The sequence below is a fragment of the Macrotis lagotis genome, chromosome 3 (assembly GCF_037893015.1).
Source record: "Macrotis lagotis isolate mMagLag1 chromosome 3, bilby.v1.9.chrom.fasta, whole genome shotgun sequence".
NCBI lineage: Eukaryota > Metazoa > Chordata > Mammalia > Peramelemorphia > Peramelidae > Macrotis > Macrotis lagotis.
The window spans coordinates 130,832,109-130,845,070 of NC_133660.1; the positions used below are offsets into that span (position 1 = coordinate 130,832,109).

At 44.7% G+C, this 12,962-nt stretch overlaps 1 protein-coding gene and 1 long non-coding RNA gene across 4 annotated transcripts in view; one reads left to right on the forward strand and one right to left on the reverse strand.

Moving 5' to 3' along the window:
- Positions 1-6,685, reverse strand: part of LOC141517862 (uncharacterized) — a 102,359-nt gene extending 95,674 nt beyond the window's left edge. For both annotated transcript variants that reach the window (XR_012477018.1, XR_012477019.1), the window contains exon 1: positions 6,431-6,685. This is a non-coding gene — a long non-coding RNA (uncharacterized LOC141517862). The remainder of the gene's footprint in view (positions 1-6,430) is intronic.
- A 1,559-nt stretch (positions 6,686-8,244) lies between these two features.
- ELF2 (E74 like ETS transcription factor 2) overlaps positions 8,245-12,962 on the forward strand; it is an 84,450-nt gene continuing 79,732 nt past the window's right edge. Inside the window, exon 1 of one of the 2 annotated variants that reach the window (XM_074229282.1) lies at positions 8,245-8,370. The gene's annotated coding sequence lies outside the window, so the exon portion shown is untranslated. Of the gene's footprint in view, positions 8,371-8,875; positions 9,745-12,962 lie in introns of those variants that run through there. The other variant, XM_074229283.1, reaches the window with a different exon arrangement.

Consider the following 12,962-nt stretch of genomic DNA (forward strand, 5'->3'; position numbering starts at 1 on the left):
TCTCATGTTATTTCCTCCCCTTTTCTGATTCTTCTTTTACATTATGGCAGTTATGGAATGACTGTACATATGTGTCATGGGGAGGGGTTGGAGAAGGGGATGGGTAGAGGAATTTGGAATTCAAAGCTTACAAAGAGATAAATACTGAAAACTATTTTTGCATGAAATTGAAAAAATAACATGAAAAAACCACAATCTGCAGAATAGGCGACAGTCTTCATTGGCAAAGTTGCCTCATTTCCTATTATCAATGAAATCAAGAGGTTAAATCCCGCCTTTCTACACCACCTCAAATCAGGAAGTAAATAAGTAATCCATTTGATGTCACAGGATTTTTGAAGGTTTGTTTTTGCTTAATAAAAGCATCTAATTTTCTTTGGAAAATTCTTTTGTTAATGTATTCTGAATAAACATTTTCAAGATGTAACATCAATTTCTAAGGTTTTATATTATTTATAGTTTAAGCATTCCTACAAAAACTAAGTGCTGGCAAAAATTTCACCTTCTACAGAAAGCCTTTCTTTTTCTTTAATATTTATTTATTCTCATTTTGTACAAATGTTTTTTATACATTAATAAAATATTCTTGTTTAAGAGTAAACAAAATGCCCTCTCCCCCCCAAAATATAGACTCACTTGAGCAATAAAGTAAAGGGGAGAGAAAAAATTAAAATAAAAAAAATAGTAATAATTGTAGGTATGGCCAGGTGGTGCAGTGGACGGAGCACCAGCCCTGGAGCCAGGAGCACCTGAGCCCATATCTGGCCCTGTACACCTAAGAATCACCCAGCTGTGTGACATGCAAGCCACCCCAACCCTATTGCCCTGCAAAAACCAAAAAAAGAAAAAAAAAGACCCAAATGAAAATAAAATAGTAATAATAGTAGGGGTGGCTGGGTGGTGGACAGAGCACAGGCCCTTGAGCCAGGAGCACCCGGGTCCAAATATGGCCCCAGATACCCAACAATCACCCTGCTATGTGGCCCCAGGCAGTTCATCCAGCCCCATTTACCCTGCACCCCCCCCCCCCCATAATAATAATAAATGTGCTTCAGTCTATGTTCCAACACCACCAACTCTGTCACGGGTGGATCACATTCTTTCTTTTTATTTTAGGTTTTTGCAAGGCAAATGGGGTTAAGTGGCTTGCCCAAGGCCACACAGTTAAGTAATTATTAAGTGTCTGAGACCGGATTTGAACCCAGGTACTCCTGACTCCAGGGCTGGTGCTTTATCCACTGTGCCACCTAGCTTCCCCATGATCACATTCTTTATGTTAAGTCCATCACAAAAGTTACTTCCATATTTTTCCACTGTTGCCATTCCTGATTGCAACTCCCTCCTTTCTTATTTCTCCACTACCATGTACTATATTTTCTCTCTCCTTTCACTCTGACTCTGCTGTAGGGTAGCTGAGTGGCGCAGCAGACAGATCCCTGGCCCTGGGGCCAAGAGGCCCTGAGCCCCCATACCAACCCTTAGGCCCAGCATCCACCTGGCCCTATGGTCCCGGACAGGCTATCCAATCCCAGCCCCTTGCAAAAAGTAAAAAAGAAAATGTGTTATATCTGACCACTCTCCCCCCCATGGTCCATCCTCTCCTCCATCACTCACATCCCCCACTTCCCCCTGTCCTCCCACTCTCCTTCTTACTCCAGATGCCTATACCCCATTGAGTATACATATGCTGTTTCCTCTCCTAGCCACCTCTGATGAGAGCAAAGATTCCCTCATTCCCCCTTATCTCTCCCCATTCTATATCATTGCAATAGGTCATTGTAATAAAGAAAAATCTTATTATATGAAATATCTTTGCCTATTCCCCCCTCTCCTTTTTTTCTCCTATTACATTTCCCCTTTTTTTCTATTGACTCCGTTTTTACACCATATTTTATCTTCAAATTCAGCTTTCTTCTGTGCTTCATCTATAAAAGCTCCTTTTACCTGCTCTATTAAATGAGAAGGTTCATATGAGTATTATCAGTGTCATTTGTCTATATAGGAATACATTCAGTTCATCATCATTAAGTCCCTCATATTTTCCCCCTTTTCCTCCAATCTCTATGCTTCACCTGAGTCCTGTATTTGAAGATCAAACCTTGTGTTCAGCTCTGGCCATTCCAACAGGAACATTTGAAATTTCCCTGGTTCACTGAAAGTCCATCTTTTTCTCTGGAAGAGGACATTCAGTTTTGCTGGGTAGTTGATTCTTGGGAGCATTCTAAGCTCTTTTGTCTACTGGTATATTATATTCCAAGCCCTACAAGCTTTTAATGTAGTTGCTGCTAAGTCCTGTGAGATCCTGATTACAGCTCCATGATATATGAATTGTCTCCTTCTGGCTATAATATTCCTGGGGATTGTTTTTTTTGGATCTCTTTCTTGGGGAGATCAGTGGATTCTCTCCATTTCTATTTTGCCCTCTGCTTCTAGGATATAAGGGCAATTTTCCTGTAATAATTCTTTGAAAATGATGTCAAGGCTCTTTTCCTGATCATGACTTTCAGGTATTCCAATAATGTTTAAATTATCTTTCCTAAATCTGTTTTCCATATCAGTTGTTTTTTCAATGAGATGTTTCACATTTTCTTCTAATTTTTCATTCTTTTGCTTTTGAAGTATTGAGTCCTGATTTCTCGTAAATTCAGCAATCTCCCTGAGTTCTATTCTTTGTCTATAGGATTTTTGTCTTAAGAGTCTTTAGATGCAGGAGCTTGTGCTTCCTCATCTTCAGACTGAGTGTTTTGATCCTTCTTGGGCTCACAGGCAAACTATTTCTCAATGGTGTTCCTCTTTTTTCTCTGCTTGCTCATTTTCCCAGCCTGAGCCTGTTTTTGGGGTGCTTCCTGAGCTTTTGGGACACTCCCACAACGATCTCAGTGTGTGAGGCTCTGTCCTCTCTCCTGGTCTGTGAATGGCCATAAGCGGCCCCCTCTGCCACAGGGCTGAGGTGGGGGGGTGCCCTGCTGTTCTATTTTGGGGGGGGCTAGACTGTGATCAGTGGATCTGAATGTGGTCAGAACCCCAGTGTCCTGTTCCAGGGACAGGACAGAGCTCTGCAGTCTCTCCCTTCACTCCCCTCCCTAGGCTCAATAGGCTCATGCCCTGGGGGCTTCTGCTTATGGGCTCTGCCTGCTTGTTTTCTGCATCTCTACTGCCTTGGCCAAGCTGCTTGCTGTGTGTCGAGGGCTGGGCTTCCCACTGTTTCCCCAAGTTGTGCCCGGTTCTCCCTGGAATGTGATCAGGAAAGACCCTCATGGCTGCTGGGAGTGCCCTGGGGCTGCCTCCTGGAGGCTGTAGTTCTTATGATCTGGGGGCCACCCCTCCAACCCTGGGGAGCAGAGCCTTTCTGCTCTTTTCCAGGTTACCTTGAGTAGGAGAACTGCCTCATTGGGTCCCTGTGTGGGTTCTGTCTCTTGAAAATTTAGTTAGAGTCCTTAGTTTATAAGTTGTATGAGAGAGCACCTAAGAGAGATGATCCTCTCTTGTCTCCATCTTGGCTCCGCCCCCCCCCATTTCTTTTAATTCTAGTACCTACCTTTTATTGTTTTCTATATAGCCTGGAAATAGCTTACTTACTTATATTTTTATTTGCATGCTGTTTCTTCTACTAGAGAATAGAGATTACCTTTTGTTTCTTAATATCCCTAGTTGGTACACTTTCTGGCACATTGTAGGTACTTAAATACTTATGACTGACAAAGCCATCACAATAATTTTTCCAATTCCATCAATAATAGCATTTGGGAATCCTAATAATATAGTGAACCACATACTCTGGATTTGGTTTTTAACTCTGCATTTCTATTTAAACTGGTTTGTTTATGCTTGTACTAGCACCAGTAATTTTTTTCTTCAAAATCAGTTATGTATTCATTATAAAATACTATTTTCACTTAAAAGAAAATTTAAATTTAATCATTGAAATTAAAAAATGTTTATAATCATTTGCAAAATATTTCAATTTTAGTTTTTTAAAGGCTTATTTTACTGTACTTTACCAAAGTGAATTATATTGAAAACTAAAAGTTATTATGGTACTTTCAATTTCTAAAGACTTTTTTCAGAGCTTACTTCCTATTTAAATGAAATAGGCAAGGTGACAACACTACTCAACTCTATCATGAGTGTGGTAACAATGAAAAATCATTCTACTTTTGGACAAGGACTAACTCAAACTATACCTTGTTTCTTCATACTAGATAAAATAATAGTTATTCTGCATTCAGTATTAATTGAGGGAAAAGTCTCTTTTTTAGTTTCATTTTTGTTGATTTTATTTGAATTTTATTTTCACTGAGAAAAGTAGAACATGCATATGAGAGTTGTAATTGAAAAAATCCAATAATTTTGGTCATTGTTTTCCTTTCCTCAACTTCAGTTCTGAAAATTCTGGTTTAATCTATGTCTTTCCCTACTTCTTACCTTTTTTGACTCTTTGGAATGTTCTTCACCATTAACCATTCACCCAGAGACAGTACAAGATTTCTGGTGTTTTCAAGGGGAATCCTGTTTTTACTAAGTTTGGAAGGCTAGCTACCAAGTGATGAAATTTTTTCTTGGCATTATAAATTTATGAAGACTTCCCATTAAAGAAAAAAGTTACTCAGTGAAGGCATATTTAGTGATGAAATTATGAGTTTTTAAAAAACTGGAACTGTAATATTTACTAACATATTATCAAGAATGAAGAGATTAAAGACTTTTCAGCTTGATATCACCAGGCAGGAAGCATCTTCTGCATAAAAAGGGATAGAAGAGAGGTGGGTTTGGAGCGAATTTAAAAGAGGCCTCTCCTTTCTGAGGAGGTGCTAATTGTCCCATTTCCCCAGCACTAAGCTCTCTGATGGGGTGAGGAATGATGGAATAATAATAGTTAACATTTATATTGTCCTGTAAGTTTTGCAAAAGGCTTAAGGTCTACATATATTCTCTCTTTTGATGGAGACAGCAGGGGTGGAGAATGGTGATTATTTCGGAGGAAGAATCTGTGTCTATGAACCTCTTAAATCAAGTCCTTTGAAAATAATCATTAGCATACTGGATATCTCTGATCCAAGATGTGGAGGGACTAAGCCTGGTGGGATGCCATTTTAGGGGACAAAATGTTTATCAAGAAGGATTAAATTTGAGGACAAAAGATATATATATGTCAAAATGGATTGGAGAAATATCGGCAGGATTTTTTTCAGTTCTTTGCCCTTAAATATCCAATATTAGTTTTGTACATTTCTAAGTTTTGGAGCATAACGAAACGTTGGGAACTTTCTCAAATTATTTCATTGTTTTCTAGTTTATTTTTAGCTTGTTGACTGATTAATCATGAATGAAATATTAGGTAGGCACACATTTAGTTTAGGTTTTATAGCAGAGGACTGAAAGTTTAGTAAGATCAGCTCTAAACTCAACTTTTAGACTGACTGTTGAGTCTAAGTATTATATTTCTAAATGGAAGTAGATAGAAGATCATATTTTAGTATGTGTGGGAACAAGGTGAAGTTCAGTATATTGGTGCCATGATCGTGGCTCTATATGTTTTTAGTGTATTTTTTCCCAGTCAGCAATAATATTATTTTAATCATTAATTAATCAGGTTCTTCTAAATTGTCTAGAAATTTTTAAATGAGTAATTTGATTAGTTTCAACAAGCATTTATTAAGTGCCTACCATTTGCCAGGGAATTCTGCGAGGTAGAAATAAAAGAAAAAAATGAAGAAATGCCAGCCTAGACTGAGTGATAGGCTCTGAGTGATGCACTGCTGTGCTTCCTGGTAACAAACACGATGCTTTGAAGGAGACAATCAGAAGTACATCTTTGGTGAGAGGGAAAAATACATTTTATTTAAAAAAATGGAAACAACCGGGAAAAGAGAAATCCAGCATCTAACACTTTTTTGTTTTGTTTTTGTTTAAAGTGTTACTGGAAAACCGAAGAGAACAAAGACCCCGGTCAATTTTCAGGCCTCAAGATCATTAACTAGTCACATCACTACTGGCTAGATCACAAACACACACACACACACACACACACATACACTCAATCTCTCTCTCTCTCTCTCTCTCTCTCTCTCTCTCTCTCTCTCTCTCTCTCCCTCCCTCCCTCTCCCCCTACCCTTCTCTCTCACTATCAAACTCTCTATGTCTTGGACTTTAGACCTTATAGGAAAAGCAGATGAAAAACCTCTTGCTGTGTGTTATAAGGTGGAAGATACATCTTTCCATTTAATGGCACTTAACAACCTCGGGCATCACCAAGAGTCTTTTAAATTTCCTGCTTGCCGAGGTTTAGGACTTCGGTGGGTGCAAAGTGCCTCCTCCTCCTCCTCCTCCTCCTCCAGGCCGGCCCGGCCCGGCCCGGCCCGGGAAGCCTCCTGACCCGCTGCAGGCCGGCCCACCCCGGCCTTGACTCGGGGAAAGCGGAGTCACTTACCGGCCCTTGAGCTCTGTGGGGGAGCCTTGGGGAACTCGGGGTCACCTGCAACCACAGACGAAAACAATGCATTTTCAAAGTTGTGGTTCTTGCCCCCAATTCACTTCTCATCAGGCTCCCCCCTTGTCTTCCTCGGCGAGGCGTCGGGACTCGGGACTGGCTGCTGCCGCCACTCCAGCTCGGACTCTGGGGTCCTCCAAGTCGAGCGGGCTGCGGGAGTAGGGACCGGCCCCGGCCCCGGGCCCCGGCCCCGGCCCCGGCCCCGGCCCCGGCCCCCCCGGCCGCAGGAGGCGCTCCCGGCGCGCCCGGGCCCCCCGGGGCCAGGGAGGACACGCCTCCGGAGCCAGGGGCTGGACACGAAACCCAAGCCAGACCTAAGGGGGGCGGCGGTCGGAGCCGCAGCCACGGGGCCGGGCCCAGCCAGGGCGCTCCCCCAGCCTCCGCGCCCGGCGGCCTAGCGGCGGCGGCGGCGGCGCGCGCCGGGAGCGCGCTTCAGACGTGGTGGCTCAGTCACCTGACCCCGAGCCCCGGGCGCTCACCGCCCGAGCGGCCCGAGCGCGGCCCCGTTTCCTTTTCCGGTGTCTTGGGGTGAAGGGACTTGGCCGGGCCGCGGCCGGGCCGCGTGGGGAGGTCCGCAGCCCGCCCGGCCTCCGCGCAGCTGCTCGCACTTCTTCCTCCGTGGAAACAAAGTAAAGACCGACAGATTGCTTTCTGTGGGGGGAGGGAAGTAACATTGGGGGAAACGTTGCAAAACTCAAATAAAATCTTTAATAAAAAAGTAAGTAAAAATGTTCGTCTTCCCGAACGCGCCAGCCAGCCGAATCAGAATCCCTTGCCCTTGGCCAACCCAGGAGGCGGCGGTTGTGCACCGGCTGCTCGGCCCCACCCGTTCTACATAGTCAGCGCCCCAAACAAAACTTTCCGTTTCGGGTCCTCTGGGCCGGGCCGGGGTCTGCAGACAGCGCTCGGGGCCCGGGGGCTCCCCGGAGAAACTTTGGGCAAACTCGGGGGAGCGAGTCCCCCGGCGGCGGCCGCAGAGGGAGCGGCGCGCAGAGGGCGCGGGCCCTCCGTGTGCGCGGCCCCTCCGTGTGCACGGGCCTCCGAGTGCGCGGGGCCCTCCGAGTGCGCGGCCCTCCGTGTGCGCGGGCCTCCGAGTGCGCGGCCCTCCGTGTGCGCGGGCCCTCCGAGTGCGCGGGCCCTCCGTGTGCGCGCGCCCGGCCGCCCGGCCGCCCGTTGGGTCCGTTGCAGTTTCGGGGAAGGGGCGGAGCCGCCGGCGCGTCCCGGGCGAGGAGGGGCCCCTCGGGAGGGAGGGGCGCCGGCGGGGCTTTGTCCCCTCCCCCCACTATAACTGTCAAACTGCCCGAGTCCGGGTTCATTCCTATGGAAGCGGCGGGAGGGAGGAGCGCGGGGCGGGGGCGGGCCGGGCCCGGGCAGGTGCACGGACCCAGCCCCGCGGGCCCCGCACAAGTGGGGGGCGGCTGCGGAGACCGCGGCCCCGGGCGCGGGCGGGGCGGGGCGGCGGGGGAAGTTTCCGCGCGAGGTGGGCGCGCTCCGCGCGGGGCGCCAACTTTGGGGGGCGAGGGCCCGGGGTCCCCAGGCGGCGGCCCGGGGCCAGGGCGGGGCCCGGGGCCCGCGGGGGGCCGGCCGGCCGCCGGGTCCGCGCGTGCGGGGGGCGCGCGCCGAGCGCAGCGGGGCGGGCGGCGGAGGGGGCGGAGCCGGGCGGGCCGGAGGGAGGGGACCCTGGCTGCGTGCGCCGGGCTCAGTGTCGCCGCCGCCGCCGCCGCCGTTGGGGGGGCTGCGCTGGAGCGGTTGGGAGGCAGCGCCGCGCCGTTGTGTCTCCTCGCCCCGCGGAGCCGCCGCCGCCGCCGGGAGGCCCCGGCCGGCTCCCCTCGGACGCTCGGCCTCGGCGCGGCGGCCCTCGGCGGGGCCCCGACTCGCAGGTAAGAGGGAGGAGCTGCAGGGGCCGGGGAGCGAGCGGGGGGCTCGCGCTCCGCCCCGCGTCCGCCGGCGGGGCCGGCCCGGAGGCGCCCCCGGGGCCTGGGGAGGGCCGGCCGGGCGCGCCGGGCCGGGCTGCTCCGGTCCCGCCGCCGCCTGGGCCCCGGGCCCCGGGCCCCGGGGCCGGGCGGGGGTCAGGCCGCGGAGGGCGCCGGCCTGGCGGAGGCCACGGCCCGCTCCGGCCCAGGCCCCCCGGGGCAGCCCGGCAGGTTGTGCGCGCCGCCGCCTCCCCGCCGCCCGGGGCGCGGGGCCACTCGGCGCCGACCCCGGACCCCGGACCCCGGAGGCCGCCGGCGGGGCGCTGCTCCTCGGCTCCTCGCCCCCGGCTCGGACATCCAGGAATTGTCCTGGAAACTCGGGAGGCAGAGGAAGGGATGGGCGGGGGGCCGGCGCGGTGAGAGCAGCACTTTCCCGGGACCCTTGTGCCGGGAGGAGCCAGAACCCTGGAGGCTGCGGCCGAGGGTCTCCTGTGGGGCAGGACCCCTCACCGCTAGCTAGCATCTCTGTGCCTCCTGGCCGCGGGCTGGGCAGAAACTTCGGGGACCTGGCGGCATGTTGCCGCGGGAGCACGGGGGGCGACAATGTAACTTAATGGAACTGAATTTTGTTCATCTCGAGTTTACCGGCCGCTTCTGCTGCTAAATTGTAACCCGTTGATTGACTTTTCTTTCTGTCTCCTTATTCGTGTTCACGTCCCTAGAAGTGTTGTTGCTAACAGACATGGACTTACCATGCGTGTCTCGCTCAGTTTTATTGGAATTAGGTTAATTTAAAATAAAAAAGATGGCGTTTTGGATTGGAAACTGATCTAGTAATGAAATACAATCGAATGCTAACATTTTAAGGAAGTCAGAATAATGATTGACTGATCTGTCGGGAGGGGAATAGAATATAAAAATGGCCAAAATATTAAAAATTCCGAGCAGTAAAAATAGGCTAGCACTTTTTGGGGCAGTCATTTATTACTTGTCTACAAAATGGGTGACAGTGATTTCTAAAGATGATAAATTTGCATTTGTAGTTTACTCATATCTCATGGAGATTAAGTTTACAGAGCATTTTCTTCTCAGAAGTCTTATTGGATAGTGTAAGTGCTCATTCTTTTACAAATGGGGAGACTGGATCAGATTAAGTGACTTACCCAGTATTCCATAGCTGGTAAATGTAAGAATTATTAATCATGGAAATTTCTAACTCCTAGCTCAGTGAAGAGTTCAGGACTTCTGGGCTTAAAAGAAGATAACAAAGATTGCCAAATGACTCAGATATTTCCTTCTTGAGTATACTGGAAGCGTCCATCCTTTGGTTAGCAGTTAAGGGTACATGTCACTATTTTATACTTTTATCTGTTCACTGTAGATGTAGGCTTCTCTTGACCCCAAAACAACGTCATTTCTATTAACTACTGGGTTGATTATATTTATTAAGGAATCCTCTCATTCATAACCACTTGGAGATTTTGTTGTTCTTGCTGTAATATATTAGGCCCCTTGGATTTCACTGGGTGACTGTGACAGAGTGGCATTTTTCTAATGCTTTAAAAGGGAGTGTGGAAGCAACAAAACAAAAATTTCTTTGCTGTGTTGACTATGACTTGTCCCCAAAGATTTCTGTGCAGTGGGATCTGGAGATTTCTGCCGAGTCCTAAATCATCCTCTAGATGATTTAATTGCTTACCCTGGATTGAGGGGCAGAGCTTCCTTCTTAGAAAATTGATTCAGGTTCCTTCAACTACTTCAGGGCTTTTTCAGTACTCTTGAATTATGATGAAGGACCAAGTGCACAAGTAGTTCAAATGCTTCTTATCCTTCAGTAACTTTTCAATAGCTAAAGATTTAGAGCTATAAGTGAAGTTAGAGATCATGTAGTCAAAGTGTTTCTTTATACAAATGTGGAAACTGAGACCCAGAAAGATTAAGTGACAGTGCCCTGTAATTGACCAAGTCCTCCAACCCAGTGGCTCTGTTGTGATGTCACTTCATACTGCACCTAGAAAATTTGAATAATTTGAGGTTAATATATGTGTGTGTGTGCTTCTATAAATAACACTATCTCAAAATTTTAAGGAAGTCTAAGAATTTTTAAAAATTGAAAGTATAGGCCATTTGGACAATATTTATCATTTTTAGGCTTCACATAACTACAATTACATAGAAAAATGAATACAATTGAATGTCTTTTGTAAAGGATCAGTTTTAAATTAGTTTGGAAATAAAAGCTTTTGAGTTCTATATTTGAAGTTTATTAAGTGTTTCATGTTCATTCTATGATACAGTTGTATATATACATTATTCACAATAGAATACTAAATTTTTTAAGTTGAATGCAAACAATTCTATAAGAAAGCTAGTTTAGATGTTAATCTAAAATTATTTGATATTTACTGATACTTAGCAGTATTCTGTTCAATTGAAGTAGAAGGTAGTAAGTTAGAGATAGCTGACTGTCGATTGGGGGTGTGGTGCTATAGAAGATTCTTGCTCAAGTTTGGGTTGTGTAGCCCAACGTTAAATGTCCATATTTGAGATCCTGTTAAAAATTCCACTACCTAAGGCCATCCAACCAAGTCTTTTGAAATCATTGCAGAACTATAATTATACCATTCCTGGCAGCTATCCAGCATTTTTGCCAGGTTGTAATTGGGGGAAAAAATGAAAATAGAGTAATAATTTGTCATTTTAATGCAGGTCAGAATCAGCATTAGAAGCTGTACTAGGTAGAAGAAAATATATGCTAATTATGTTTCATTAAATTTTAGTGGACATTTCAGAAACTTTTTCCAAAACATTAATTTCTAGTTTATGAATAACATGAATAGCATTTTCTAAGTAGGAAAACTAAACATTCTTATGCAGTTTCCTATAAATGTGTTTAGGTCTACAAAGACTAAGATACAAATATTTCCCCCCCCTTCTGTTTCTTCCTTAAAATACTAGTTGCATAATTGTTAGCTATGTTGTATAGTATAAATAGATAAGAATTTTATTAATACCATCTTCTTTTTCAAACATGCTTTTGCTCAAAATATATCAGTCAATATTTGTTAGAAAATTTTAAATTTTCCAACAGAGTGTAACTGGTTTTAAAAAGTGCCCTATTTGCAGATTTGAGGTGGGACAATAAGAAAATGTTTTTCTTTTGCTGATGGACTTTAGGGGTTAAAGATTCCATAAATTTATTTCATAAGTTTTAGTATGAAATAGCTACTATTAACTTTAACATTTTTCATTGTACATTGAACCTTTGTTCACATAATAGAATATATTTCTGTAAAGGTCTGAACAGATCAGATTTCTAAATTGAATTATATTCTAAAAGTGCCAAAGATTTGGCTAATTAAAATAAATTTGTGATGAATTCCTCTAATCATTCCCTAAATAATTTTTAAAAAATGTGATAGCACATAAAATTGATAATGCTTATAGTAGTTTATATTTGGACAGCACTTTATGATATAAAATACTTTTATAACAGTGATATATATATATATATGTGTATATATATATATATATATATATGTAATTCACTAATTTACAGATGAGGAAACTGACAGATTCTCAGAACTAGGTCTTTTGATTCTAAGTTCATTGCTTTTTTCCTCTTCTCCACAATTACTTTATTCCTTACCCCAAAGTTTATTGGGGCAGTCATATTTTAAAAGAGAAGAGATCTTTTAAAGTTTTATAGGAAATTGTATATTAGAATTTTCATTGGTATCTTAAAATAACCAATTCTGGGATATTTCCATATTGATACCAGTTTATATTTATCTGACATTTCCAATTTTTGAGACATTATTTCAGTCGTGTCTAACTTTACATGACTCCATTTGGGATGTTCTTGTCAAAGATACTGCAGTGGTTTGTTCTCTTTTTTCAGCTATTTTTGCACATGGGGAAATTGAGGCAAACAGGGCCAAGTGACTGGCTCAGCCTTTATACTGCTAGTGTGAGGCCAGATTTGAATTGATGAAGATGAGTTTTCCTTAATTCTAAATCTGGTGCCCTATCTCCCACCCTAGCTGCCTCTCTTTAAGTCATTAACCCATGTATTTCAGTCAATGCCAGTGTTTTGAGGTATTTTAAAGGAATTTCATTTTAGTTGGAGTTTTAAAAAATTGAGCATACAGAACGATGAATAGTTGTTTTCAATAAGGACCAGGTATTTGATATAGATGTCTTAAGAGTGGGAAAACTATCTCTTCAGGTATATTATGGTAAAGTTTTATTGAGGAAATCTGTCAGTGCTTAATAATACTGGTACATATATTTAATGTGTGGTAGACTATCTGGAAATCATTTGTTCCTACCATGTAAATATGTTAAAAAAATAATCGGACTTGGAACATTTTTCAGTATATCATCACCCAGATTTATTACCTGCTCATTGATTCTATCCTTTTGATTGTAGTCACAAACCCAAAGTACATTTATAGTCACAAACTTTTCTCACTTTTCATAAATTTCTAGTCATATAATTTATATCTTAAACTACATACTTGAGCAGTTTTCATTAGGAGTTTAAAGCATCTGTTTTT